The sequence below is a fragment of the Triturus cristatus genome, chromosome 11, assembly GCF_964204655.1.
Source record: "Triturus cristatus chromosome 11, aTriCri1.1, whole genome shotgun sequence".
Taxonomy (NCBI): Eukaryota; Metazoa; Chordata; class Amphibia; order Caudata; family Salamandridae; genus Triturus; species Triturus cristatus.
The window spans coordinates 290,564,745-290,579,544 of NC_140594.1; the positions used below are offsets into that span (position 1 = coordinate 290,564,745).

General features: G+C 46.0%; 1 protein-coding gene across 2 annotated transcripts in view; it reads right to left on the reverse strand.

Moving 5' to 3' along the window:
- Positions 1-14,800, reverse strand: part of NF2 (NF2, moesin-ezrin-radixin like (MERLIN) tumor suppressor) — a 635,344-nt gene that overhangs the window by 150,426 nt on the left and 470,118 nt on the right. The gene's annotated exons all lie outside the window — the stretch shown is intronic.

The window sequence follows — 14,800 nt, forward strand, 5'->3', positions numbered from 1 at the left end:
AGGCCTGCACGCCACAGAAGGGATGAAACACGTTGGCTGGCCTAATTTCTTACTTCTTTCTAAATAAAACTACAGTGATGATTATGCAAATTTGTGAATCTAATCATTTAAAGAAATATAAGCAGCATATCTTATAGCAATAATATATAAAACACTGTGTACTACTTACCCTCTCCTATATAAACTAAATGTACACTTGTGGGCATAGGGGCACTGCCCTTTAACAAGAGTATACATTTGGAATCATATATTGAGCACATATAGGTCAGCACAGTCCCAGGATCTCTACCCTTTTGTGAATATCTGTTTACCCGGCCCCATAAACATGAGCATCTGTCCTCCAATCAGGCTAATATTTACGGAGCACCTCCTGTCTCAACAAAAGGGCAGAACCCTTCATCTGAAAATCAGCAAGTTACACCTCCATACATGGAGATTAAGTAAGTAAAAGCGACTGACTGGCATACTGCATGACCGCCATGCGGTACTTAAGCAGCGCTGCATGGGTTCATGATCGCCTGTGTCTGCAAACGTTGAGGTTGTGGCACTGTGACAATCCTGACAGTCTCATTTAGGGGATCCCTCAATGTTGGACAAACTTAGTAGGCGTTATCTTGTCTACCATGGGTGGTGTCTACCCACTAAGTGATGCATGCCCTTGGTAGATAATTTTGACACTTCAGAAAACACTCAGTGCCTAGTGTTTTGCACTCTGGAGTTTGTCTCTCAAGGGTCTCTGTGAGATATTTTCTGCATTCAGTGGGATTTCAGTCTTCCATATGCCTCCCCCCACCTCTAATCTCAAAGGTGCTGGAAAAGAAAATCAGGCCAGATCAGGCACAACTCATTCTAAGTTACTTAGACTGGACATGGGGGGGTGCTCCAAACTACTGATTATGAGCTTATACTCTCGATGTGTGCTGCGTATTCAGGAGCATCTAATGTCACAGCAGCTGTGCAGATTTTACACCTAAACCTCCACAGTCTGCAGCTCCATGCTTGGAGATTGAGCAAAGTCAATTAAGAGGTTTTCATCTTCCATTGGAAGTGGTAAATGTCATTTTCGTTGCTTGCCACCCGTCCCCCGAGTCTGTAGATCTGATTCCACCACAAAATACAGATACTTTGAGACTACATGCTTGGTACTGTATAATACAGTATGCAACAACTTCCAATCCTTGTGGTACAATGCTAGCATAACTTGTCGAAGGGTCATCATCTTGAACAGCTTTTTGAAAAACGACTTTAGCACTTTAAGGTCTAAGCTTGCTCTCAACCCCTGTTCTTATTCGGAACAAGGAAGTAAAGCTAGTAGGAGCCCCTTCCCAAGTCTGCATCCAGCAAAAAACCCAATAGCCGCTTTGAGAAGGAACATCAACAGATCTTTTGAGAAGATTCCAGCAATGATCCCAATATCTGGATGTAAACATGGGGAATGTGAGACATAACCAACTTGGACAATCTGGAGCTCTCATAGGTCCAAAGTGATCAAGTGCCATTTGTAGGGTAATGCCCCTTTTTGACATGCACACCCCCACCCTTTACCTTGTATCTGATGCAATTTTGATAGAAGGGCACTGGCTTCCTGCTATCCAGGTCCCCAGTGCCATATCTCTTTCCCTAAAATTGTACAATTGTTCTTTCAATTGGCAATACCTTTAGCACCCCTTGTAAGTCCCTAGTATATGGTACCTCAGTCCATAGGACAAGGAGGCTAACGAGGGTCTCTAAGGGCTGCAGCATGTATTGTGCCACCCTAAAAGACCCCTCAGCACCAACATGCAGACTGCCATAGCAGACTGCATGCCATGGTGCAGAGAAAGGCGAAGACACAACATGGCACACCTGTGTACCATGTCTGCAGACACTGCATACAGTATAGGTAAGCCACCCCTACAGCATGCCTTACAGCCCTAAGGTAGGGTGCCCTATACTACATGTGTGGACATATCTGCATGAGCAGATATGCCCCGGTGATGTCGAAGTCGATTCTTAGCTATTGCAAGTGGACAGGAAAGCCATTTTGAGCACCTGTGCTGGATACTGGTGTTTACAAGTTCCCCAGCTACATAATGGCTTCACTGAAACTAGAGATGTTTGGTATCAAACATCTCATATTACTAAGCCCACAATTTATTAACACATGAACCCAGAGGGCACCTTTGAAGTGCCTCCTGAAAACCTACTGACTACCTTTGTACTGGCTGATTAGTGCAGACCAGCCTGCCACCACAGATAGGTTTCTGAGCCCCTGCATATGAGAGTCTGCGTTCTCAGAGCAGAAACTGTGACTGCTCTGCCCAGGGGGTGTTGACACCTCCTCCAAGAAGTATAGCTAAATAATCAGCATATCAAGGCAGGAGGCTTCAAAGGTCTCTGCCACATTTGATATGAGACCCGGGCTTCCCTAGACTTGGGAGATGCCAGCCCCTGCCCTGAAGCCCATTTGGCACCAGGACAGGCAGGAAAATTAGCTAGTCGGGAGGCATGTTCCCCTCTCAGGCTAGTATCACTCCTAAGGTGGGCTACCTGAAGTGAACACAACTTTTAGAATTCCACCATCTTAGTTTTGGTGGAATTAGGCTCCCTGGGTCAGGATTATGTCCACTTCCCACAGTAAGTAGTCATATAGAGGGGGTAGACATGCTAAAGGGAAGTAGCCCATTGGCTACTACTACTAGAACGCCCCTAAATTGAGTATTAAGGCCGCATCCATGACACCAGGAACTCAGATTCGACGGATCAAGAAAAGAGGACAAAGAAGAGCCACAAGAAAAGCAAGAACTGAAGACTGCTGTGGACTTTTGGCACCCAGTCTAGACTATAGTGACAATCAACTTGTCCTGCAGCTAACCAGTTTCCGAGAACCCTGGGAGACGACCAGCCCTTCGCAAACTGCCAAGCAATCTCCCTTGTAGTAGAGGAGCTACTCTCCTGCAGTCCGCAGGCACTGAAATGCAAAGCCCAGTCCACAGAGTTGCCGCTCTCCGGCCAGTCCGATGCAGCAGCCCTCCAGGAAGAGGACCCAGTACTCCTGAGGTCAGATCTATTTCCCCACCAAGTGAGAGGACACCAGGACCAACTGTAGACGCACAAGACCAATGCCCATGGAACTGGACCCCTTGAAACAAAGACCATGAGAGTCCAATTCGGACTCCGAAGACACTGAACCCGAGCAGCCGCCGAGAGACGTCAGCACTGCAGAGACCCACCTCCTGAGTGGCCCAGTTGTCTTGATTTTGCACCCTCAACCAGCGAGACCGACAACCGCTAGGCTCCAGGACGCACACAGCCTAGCAGACATTTCCACTCTACACCGAGCTCCCCAGCCCAGGCAGCGATGAACCGGCTGGGCTTCCTTGTCCCCAGGACCCTTGTGAACCGAGTCCTCCCACCCCCCATTTGAAAGCTCCCAGACTTGTCCCCAAGTCCCCCTCTGCAGCAAAGTATAAGGTGGTCCCCCCTTCTTTCCACCGGCATAGAGCACACAGCTACCAGCACTAATGCAACCGGATGCCAGTGGGCAGGTAACAAGTAACGGCTGGTTGTATTTTGGACATTGGCCCCCTAAGACCCCAAGCCAAAGGAGACCCCAGAAAACGATTGCAAATAACTGTATGCAACATATGCCTTTTCTCCCATAGGGAAGCTCTGCTGCGTAAAGACAAATGATATTGACCTCTTTTACTTACCTGTAAAAATTCATAACTGTAAAAGTACTTACTTGATAACCAAGTTCTTGGTATCAAAATGTATATAAAAATACGACTTATTTTTTTCTAAATTGGTCGTGGATTTATTCTCGAGTGTATGTCTCATTTGTTGAGTATATGAGTACAACAAATGCTTAGCACAACCCTCTGATATGACCACACTACCACTAAAGAGAGCATTTGGGATATAATTTGTGCCTCTGTGACCAGTTGGGCTTTGCCTGGATTCTTTACACAATATTCCTCGTTTTGGCTCACTAAATAAAAAGCCAGCTTCCTACCACATTAAGGTAGGCAAAGTCGTAATCAGGCTCTACCTGCACCAGATCCAGGCTCGAGGACAAACTAAAAGGGTTTGTAAACGTTGCGAGATGAAGAGGTAGAGAATGGAAGCTGCTGTCCTCTACCTTTGCCACTGCCTCTGACTCTGGCACCACCTGTTTGCTGCATGAGCTGTAATGTCTATGGCAGGCAGAAAACAAGGCCCCCTAGAGTAACCTCTGAATTCCCGTATGTATTGCTAGTGGATATGTGAGTGGAATGGGTAAGCTGGGAATAGCAATCTCAATGAGCACGCCATACCTTTGAATTTATTGAAACACTCTAGCTTCACCAGCTTTCTCTCCAAAAGCTCTAGCCTATCAAAGGGCATATCCATCAATGATGCCTGGATGCATCTGCAATATCCAGTGGAGAGCATCCAGGTATGTCATCTAATAAGGACACTGGGGCCCACTACAGAACGAGTGCTGCGTAGGACAGAAATGAAAATAAGCTACATCAGGTCCACATTGGACCGCTTGTGCAAAGGCAGGTCTTCAGGCAGTGTGAGAAGAACCTCACACAATGTTACTGAGGGTGCGACAGTAGTAACCTAACAGGAAGGCACAATTAAAAGCATATAGTACCAGACTGCTTGAAGTAAAACGTTTCCTGTCCGATGCTTTAATACTCTTCAACTCCCTTTCCAGGGAAGCTGCAAGAAAAGAGTTGGAGTTCACCTTGGAAGTTAAAAGTATTCTCCTCAAGACTTTCCAAGGTGGTATGCTGTGTCAAAACCTAGGCTTGCCAGGTCTGTGGTATCCAACATGAGAGTGATATACCACTGGTTTTGATCAAGATGCCAAAACCTTTTTTCTGAAGAAAATTTTGCAGATAGCAAAACCTCAGGCAGAAATTAACTTGGCCTCCTTAGTGGGGAGGCCTTTCCAATATTGCAGCCACCCTCCTAACTAAAAAACTGGAAAAGAAGCATGTTCTACAGCTAGGGGCCCCAAAAGAGAATAGAGGATGGATCCTGGGGAGGTATATAGGTTACTGGCATTCTGTAAGTCGAAATATAAAACAGCATCAGTACAATGAAGGCATATAAAGTAATGTGCCTCCTCATCATTATCTTCATCTTGTTAGGCAAGTTGAAGAAATGTATGGCATCAGTCAAATGCAAAAATGGCCAACATTCCCCTAATGTACTGCTGTCAAGGCAGAGGTGCAGGAGTGGAGTATTTCTCCACAACTGGTTGTGCATTTGTTGTGGCATAGCATTGCACATGATGAGCTCTAGCCAAAGAAGGATACAAATGCAGGACTGAAGGTGAGATCAGATCTGACGCTGCTAGAGGTGGCACAGATGGGGGAATGATTGGTAAGGCCAACAGTAAAGGATTACACACATGGCAAAGTGTGTTTACTTCATCCGAGGGCTGTGGAAAGTCTTGTCCTTAGAAGTGAGACTGGTGGCCAGCCAGATCTTTGGATCCAGAAGAAGCACCAGAAGGAGCAGGCATATGCCTAAAATATGCAGCATAGTTTGGCCTCCTTGAAAGCCTCAACCTGCTGAGGAGTTGACAATGGCGCAGGGAACTCTGGGTCCATTGGCTCCAGATTCAGCATTGGGTCCAAAGAGGAAGGTGCAGCCAGCGTCTGATTTCTGGAATACCTTTGTGAGACTTAGAATTGCAGCTTCTGGATGTCGAAGTGCCTGGTCTACTATTTCTATGTTTCTTTTTCGACTTGGCCCGTAACCAGTTGTAACCTGGACTAGGACTCGCCTCACGTTCTATATCAGGAATGACCCAGCTTCCTGTGCCCGGTGAAATAAGATTTGGCTTTCGGCTCCCTGATGGCATTGGAATTTAGCAGTGAACATTTGTCACAGGACTTTGAGCCATGTATGGTGCTGAGACACAATAGATCGACATTGTGAGTATCTATCACAGACCTCTGCATCTGGTACAACTTAGTTTGAAGTAATTCATCTACACTGCTAACATCCCTGTACTCTGCCAAAAAGAATTAGTCAGTAGAGTAGGAGCAAAGCACCAGATTTGTGTTGAAGAGTGAGGAAAAAGGGACTAATGCCAATGCACAGGGGTGGTGCATGTATGCAGGTCTGTGTCTACACGTCCAGTGGCAAGAGGGAGCCATGACAGAGGCCAATGTTGCCACCTGGAAAGACATGAGAGCTATTGCAAGAGTTTCTGGATCAAGTCTGGCACCGGGAGAGATCCAGGAGGTGAGGTATCTGTAATTTGAAGTAGCGGAAGGGATTTTTGATGTAAGCCTTAATAGCCTAGTGATACACCTGTGTTAATTGTTTCTACATAGTAAAACTGTGTCACCATGCCACCACAAAAAGGATAAAAGTGCTTTTGAGAACCTCTTCAATTTAAAAACATAGCAAGCACTGGCTGACTTTCACCTAGTCTGCTAGTCTGACGAATGCCGTACAAATATGTCCCGCTTGAGTGGCTTCAGCTGGATGGCATCGCAGTGTCATTTATACAAAACTGGTGAGAAAGGCAACAAGCTCAAACTAGTCAGCTAATCGTTGGGTGGTGTCCGGAATAATGACTGCAATACAGAGTTCCTCTGGGAGATTGGTGTCTGGTGCAGTTGTGTTAAACAACATGGTCTTGTGTTATTACAGGAACTTTTACAAAGCGTGCCCACTGGTGGAGAATGAGGCTTCCAAGAGCTTTGCTTGGGTATTTGTCAACCGTGAGGAGGTGGTAGTGGTCAGAAGAAGCATGCAATCTGTCAAAACACCACATTCCAACGGTCTTCCTCTTGAGCTCTACAGGAAATAGGCCTGACTATTAAATCCACATCTTTTGAACCTGTTTAGTGAAAAGGTGCAAGAGGTTCCCTTTTCACATGATCTCCAGTAAGCCACTATTTCGGTCTTACTGAAGCCAGGATGGACTCAAGATTGTTGTGCCTCCAATCACCAAATTTCCTTCATCAATGCTGAAGCCAAAATTCTGGCACACAGATTGGTTAAGGTCATTGCCTCTCTGATACCTCTGGATCAGAATGGCTTGATGCCAGGCCAGAGCACACAGTATTTATTGTCTTAGGTGGGTAAACATGGCTCTCGCCTGCGCTTGTGAATTTTCTACCCCCGAGCACCGCTTTTGGTTGACTTTGAAAGGGTCTTTGACTCCCTCCACTGGGACTTCCTCTGTCAAGTTCTGCAGAAGATTAACTTAGGTGTCCAATTCATATCCTTTCTCAAGATATTGCATTATTCCCCTTGGGTGTGGATTTGGATCAGTGGTACCTTGTCTGCATCATTTACTACAGTGAGGGACACAACACAGGGCTGACACCTCTCGTCTCTGCTCTTTGCCCTCACCATTGAGCCACTAACTGCCTGGAGCCACTAACTGCCTGGATAAGAAGGAATGGTTTGTGTAGTGCCCTTAATAGGAGGGTGCATAGAAGACGGAGTATCACTCTATGCAGATTAGATGATATGCTCCTCTTCCTTTTATATCCTCAGTGAATAGACCAAATGCTAATGGAAATGTCAGACCTCTACAGGAAACTTCTCAGCTGATAGTAAACTGGGGCAAATCAGTTGGTCTCCCAGACCAAGGAGGTGAACTGGCTACCAACTGCATTCCCTGTCGGGCAGCTTGAAATACTTGGGGGTGCACATCATAACTGATCCTGGAGATGTTGGGAGTCTAACATGATACTTCTCCTGTAGGCACTGCAAGGTGACCTAAGAGTCCATAACAGCATTCCTCTTACCATTCTAAGCACAATAGCTCAATTTACAATTACTGAACTTCTGATTCTCAGCTATGTACTCTCAAGACTATGCCTACGAGATCCCATTGTGATTCTTTGATATTGTATTTGAATTCTCTCATAGCTTTTTATCGGCAGTATGCAACAGAGTGGCCTTAGGCAAGCAGGTTCAGTCAGGCATGCCTGTTTGCAGCCATCCATGCCTCGGCTTGGGCCATGAATCTTCATTTTGTATTTCTTATTTTTGGAACAAACATACTGCTCTTAGTCTACTTGTGGCTTCTATCGTACAGGTAAGCCCTGCAATTCTACCCTTTTTCTTCCTCCATTAGTCATAGTCATCACTGTACTCACTGCCCCTCAGATAATGTAACTGAGCTTAGCTGTCCATTACTCAACATTCGCTCTCTCCCATATAACTACAGTTAATTTTACTTATACAAACCTCCAATTACTACATACCTTTTCTCATGAAAGAATGGCTTAGAGAAAGTCCTGCCCTTGGCTATTCTGCCTAGCATATAAAGTCCTCCATGTGGTTCTTGTCGCTAAGAAGGGCAGCAGGACAAGCAAGCCATTTCTGCTTGCTTCACCTTCATTATTTGCTGAAGTGGTTCCATTTCAAATATCTTTATCTACTGCATGCATTTGCAGAAGCCTTGATATGCCGCTCGCCTCTGCCCCTTCACCTCTGCTGCCCACTTTGGTTCTCATCTGATCGATTTTCTCACTTCTCATACTTTGCAGTCATCCAATTTCCTTATTCTAGGACCGGTCTCAATTGGTTATGTCAAATCTTAGACCTGATCTTTAGGCGCAACTCCAATAGCACAGCTTCTGCTTCTGTCCACATGCGTGGATAGATCTTTATGGTATTCAACTCGACCTCATCGAACAACATGCTTTGCAGATCCCTTGAATAATAACATCAAATATGCTAACTAAAAGCCTTGTCACTGAATTATCTCCATTTCCTCCTGCTCCTTTTCACTAGGTCTTGCTATGTTAAACTTCCTGATGTATTAAACTTTAATATACAATTTTAGTGCTAATGAGAAAGTAGGTGCCATCGCTCTAAACCCTCTGCTTGCTTGCATTCTTCTGTGCTCCATGTTTGTAAATTCAAGCGTAAAGAACTGGAAAGAATCTGGAGTCTGGACTACAGCGCAGTCACCAAACCTGTTTTTAATATGCAGCATTTAAAAACTACAAGAAGATGTTTAAGGATGGACAGCCCATTTTTTACTCTTGCATCAATGAGTCTAAAAATTCAGTGAAAGCTGTCCTTGATACAGTGATATCTTGGGCCTGTCCGCAATCTGTTATCACCTCCTTCACAGGTACTCTGTAACTTTCTTCACAACAGGACGTAGACCATTCGATTCTCTTTCTCTGCGGAACCGATCACAAGCAACTCTCTGGGGATATTGAGAGGCGAGCTCCCCTTTGGTTGCTACTCTTCTGTCTTTTTCTGCTCTTAAATCAAAGGACTCTGCACTACATTTTGCAGAGCTCTTAAGTCTGCATCTCCCTCCCATCCTAGGCCATTTCTTCTTTTCTTATTCGACTGCATTTGCCACAGCTCTCATTGAACCTTGTAACACTTCTCTAGCTTCAGCAGCAGAACCTACTGCCTGGAAAAAGCCTTGTTACAGAAAATCCCACTTCTGATCCTTCTGTTCTCCGTATTTATTAACCCATTTCTCTGCTTCCTTTCCCAGCTATTTTAAAAGGAAATATGGTAATTTTCAATACTTACACTTTTCAGGAATCTAAAGTTATTTTCAATATTAATCAGGAATCCAACCACTCCTTAGCACAAGGTAACACTGCTGTATGAGCGGTAGACAACTTTAGATAAGGACAACAGGGCTCCCATAGTCCTATTAGACCGTAGCATTCGACTTGGTATCATTCTATATTGATCTCTAGGCTAGTCTCGTTGGAAGTTCAGTCTCCGGTCTTTCCTCCTTTTCAATCGTCTTCCAAAACTCTGGCCTACGGCCCAAAGGGCCATTTCAACAGTTTCTTAACAAGTAAGACACTGCACTAGGACATCCTATTCAATACAACTGGTTCTCATGCATGGCCTATGCCTATGACACTCAAACTGTCATCAGCATGAACAACAAGTCCAGCAACCCATAGGTTAACTTCTGCATTTGTCTCTCTCATGATGCACTCTGGATTAGTAAAAATGCTATCACGATGAACTCAGAGAAGACTCAGGTACTGATTCTGAGTGCCCCAGACACCAGGTCACTAATCAGGGCAGCAGATCGCGCTTTATAAATTACTAGACAGAGGATAGTCTGTTATGATGGAGGACTTGGTATGACAGGGCATGCGTCCTTAATACTGGGCTGCTCAGCTCACAATTGACTTTTTGATGAATGGACAACCCTGCCACCAGTTGGAATTGGATTTTGTTTTACGGTTCTAACCTGGTAGGGCTGCTCTCTAGTACCCTGATAAGTAGTACATTTCTCTCTGTCATTAGGGTTACTTTGGATTTTGGTGAAGGACCTCAAGTGGATAGGGTGCTATAGTAAACTTAGGCCGGAAACACCTCTGTGACAATTACACTCATGTACTTATTTGACTGTAGTGCACTTTCTCTGCATGGCTTTTTAAAAAAAAAGGAAAATGCTACTTACCAGTATGCATCTGTTCTTGGCATGAAGAGCTGCAACTCCACACACTTTGCATAGATCACCATCTGGTGTTGGGCCTGGATGTTTGCACTTGTTTTTGTCTTGGAAAAGTCTTTGGAAGTCACAGGATAGGTGACTTCTCTTTTGGATGATAGTGCGCATGGGCATAGGCTCCATCTTCAGATTGTTTTTCGCCAGCAGGGAAATGATGGAGTTTTGTGAAAACCAGATACCATGCCCATGTATGCTGTATCTAAATAAGATAATACTGGAACAGATAAAGGTAGCCGGGGAGGTGGGTGGGCGTGTGTGGATCTGCAGCTCTACATGCCAAGAACAGATGCATACTGGTAAGTAGCATTTTCCGTTCGAGGCATATGAGCTGCAGAGAACACACTATGCATAGATTGTATAGCAGTACCCCCTCCATAGCGGCAACCGCCAGTATCTGTTGCAGTAGTTTGAAATAATGTTTTGAGTACAGCCTGGCCCACACTAGCTTGCTGTTTTGTTTGCACATCTGCACAATAGTGTTTTGTGAATGTGTGCGGTGTAGACCATGTAGCTGCTTTGCAGATGTCATCTAAGGGAATGTTCCCTAAAAATGCCATTGAAGCCCCTATCTTTTGGGCAGATTGGGCTTTAGGGCGAACTGATAATGTACGTTTTGCTTTGTGATAGCAAATCTGTATGCATTTGACAATCCACCTTGCTATCCCAGATTTTGATATGGGGTTGCCTTTATGTGGTGGTGGTGAGAAGGACACGAAAAGTTGTTTTGCCTTGGGAAAAGGTTTTGTTCTGTTCGAGGTTGCGAGAAGAATACTGGCAACTCCACAGACTGGTTGAGGTGGAAGGGAGATATAACCTTAGGGAGGAATTTTGGATTGGTTTTGAGAATGTTAGAAATTGTAGCTCGCATTTGTGCAGAGGTTCAAAAGGAGGGCCCATTAGTCTTGTGAGAACTATGTTTAAATTCCACACAGGTGAGGGTGGTACCCTGGGAGGAATTATTCTTTTGAGGCCTTCCATAAATGCTTTGATGACAGGTACCCTGAATAGCGACAAGAGTTGTCTATTTTGTAAGTAGGCTGCTATGGCAGCGAGGTGTAACCTAATAGATGTAAATGCTAAGTTACACCTTTGGAGATGCAGTAGATAACCTATGAGGTGTTGAATAGACACATCTAGAGGATTGATAGCGTTGTTGTGACAATATTTCACAAATCGTTTCCACTTGGCTGCATAGCAGGCTCTAGTAGTGGGGCGTTTGGCTTCCTTGATAATGTTCATACAGTCAGGGGAAGGTTAGGGTAACCAAACTCTAAGACCTCAGGAGCCAGATCGCTAGATTGAGCTGTGCTGGGTCCGGGTGTCTGATCTCTCCACGGTTCTGGGTTAAGAGGCGTGGGGAGAGGTGTAGTTTTTGGTGCGGGACTACGGATAGTTCCAGTAATGTGGTGTACCACGGTTGTCTGCCCATGTTGGAGCAACTAGGATGAGAGTTAGTGAGTGTTGCTGTGGTTTGCGCACCACCAGTGGAATGAGTGGGAGAGGCCGAAAAAGCATAAGCAAATCTGCCTGACCAATTTATCCATATCGCATTTCCTTTGGACAATGGGTGTGGATATCTGGCGGCGACACTTGGGCATTTGGCGTTTGTGTGTCGCGAAGAGATCTATCTCTGGTTGTCCCCATATGTGGAAAAATGGTTGAAGAACTTGCGGATGAAATTCCCACTCGAGAATCTGTTCCGTCTGACGACTTAACAGATCGGCTATGTTGTTTTGGACTCCTGGGACATGTTGGGCTAGGAGAAAAATGTTCTGAGGAATAGCCCATCTCCATATAATTTGCGCTAGTTGAGGGCTGTAGGGAGTGTGTCCCGCCTTGTTTCTGTATGTAGTACATGGCTGTCACGTTGTCGGTGTGGACTAGGACAGCTTTGCCTGATATTTGTTTCTGGAATGCCTTCAGGGCTAGGAAGATGGCTAGTAACTCCAGGTGATTAATGTGGAGTAACTTTTGTTGAGGCGTCCATTTGCCCTGCACTGTGTGATGTAATAGATGAGCTCCACAGCCGGAGAGCGATGCGTCTGCTGTCAACACAATCTGTGGAACCGCTCGATGAACGGGTGCCCTTTGGAAAGGTTTTTGGTGTTCCACCACTGCAGAGAGCGATGCGTGCGGCCGTCCACCAACACCAGATCTATTAGCTGACCTTGAGCCTGGTTCAACTGATGTGCCAGACATTCCTTCAGTGGACGCATCTGGAGTCTTGCATGAGGTACTATGAATATGCAAGAGGCCATCCCTATCAACTGCATGAACACTCAAACTGGAAGAGTGTGTTGCGGCTGAAATTTTGATATGAGGTTTTACATTCTTGCTATTCTGGCTGGGCTGAGATATGCAAGTGCTTTGGAGGTGTTTATTGTGGCACCGAGGTACTGTTGTATGTGGGACGATTGTAGGTGAGACTTTGCATGGTTTATTGTAAACCCTAAGTCGTGGAGTAGTTGGATTGTGGCGTGAGTGTGATGTGCACACTGATGGTACGACTGGACTTTTATGAGCCAGTCGTCTAAGTATGGGAAGACGTGGATGTGCTGTCCTCTTAAGTGAGCTGCAACTACCGCCAGACACTTGGTGAACACTTGCTGTGGTGACTCCGAATGGGAGGACCTTGAATTGGTAGTGCTGACCATCCACTACAAACCTGAGAAATTTTTGGGAGAGGTGTGAATGGGAATATGAAAGTAAGCGTCCTTGAGATCTAGAGTGGCAAGGAAATTGCCTTGTAAGAGAAGAGGAAGGACCTGTTGAAGTGTGACCATGTGAAAAGGGTCTGAGTGTATGTACAGGTTTAAGGGTCTGAGGTCCAGGATGGGTCTCAGAGAGCCATCCTTCTTCAGGATGAGGAAGTACAGGGAGTAAACTCCTGTGGTTTGCTGATGCACGGGGACTAGTTCTATTGCATGCTTTTGTAGGAGGGAGATTACCTCCTGCTTTAGCAGCGCTAAATGCTCTGGTGACATTGGGCGCTGTTTGGGTGGTATGTTTGGGGGATAGAAGTGAGTTCTAGACCGTAACCGGATTGAACAATTTGTCTCACCCACCTGTCTGTGGTGACGTTGTTCCAGGCAGGTAGGAAATGTAGCATTCTTCCCCCGACTGGAGTGGAATGGTCCGGGGGGAGCAGAGGGAAGTCATTGGGTAGGGGTGGAGGCAGAGCGGGTATTGTTGGTCTTGCCTCTACCTTTGTTATTATTGCATCTGTAGCCTCCTCTTTGATACTGGAGTCAAGCTATCCTGGCTGAAGAGGGGTGAAACCCCGAAACCGGTCCTAGGATGCTTGATTCTGGTCCAGGGAAGACATGGCTAGGCAGTTCGGGCTGGACTGTTCCCATGAGGCACAGGGTCAAGACTGATTTGCATATGGCCATGTCTGAACTGGGGTGGCGTGGTGAGCAAAATAACGATGGATTAAACCCAGATCTGTGACTGGGGATGAATGTTTTGCCAATGTGCAACATTCCGTCCATCATCTTGTGTGTTTTGCTGCTCGCCCTATGCGGGAAGGGTATGCCCAGACGTGGGTCCCGTGCTCACTACGCCTCTGGAGTCAAGCTATCCTGGCTGAAGAGGGGTGAAACCCTGAAACCGATCCTAGGATGCTGGATTCCGGTCCAGGGAAGACGTGTCTTGGCAGTTCGGGCTGGACTGTTCCCAGGAGGCGAAGGGTCAAGACTGATTTGCATATGGCCATGTCTGAACTGGGGTGGCGTGGTGAGCAAAATAACGATGGATTAAACCCAGGTCTATGACTGGGGGTGAATGTTTTGCCAATGTGCAACATTCCGTCCATCATCTTGTGTGTTTGCATAGTTTGCCCTATGTGGGAAGGGTATGCCCAGACGTGGGTCCCGTGCTCACTAAGCCACTGGAGTCAAGCTATCCTGGCTGAAGAGGGGTGAAACCCCGAAACCTGTCCTAGGATGCTCGATTCTGGTCCAGGGAAGACATGGCTTGGCAGTTCGGGCTGGACTGTTCCCATGAGGCACAGGGTCAAGACTGATTTGCATATGGCCATGTCTGAACTGGGGTGGCGTGGTGAGCAAATTAACTATGGATTAAACCCAGATCTGTGACTGGGGGTGAATGTTTTGCCAATGTGCAACATTCCGTCCATCATCTTGTGTGTTTTGCCTCCTCTTTGATAACCTCTGGTGAATGTGGTCTGGGCAGAGTTTTATAGGACGTGGAGGGATTGTCAGAGGAGTGGCCTCTGGAGGTGCCCTTATAAGAGGAGCAAGAAACATCTGGGAGCTTGCGACTGTGAGGTTCCCATTGATTTAGCGGTGTTGGTGTCTTTTTTCATCTTTTCGAGAGATG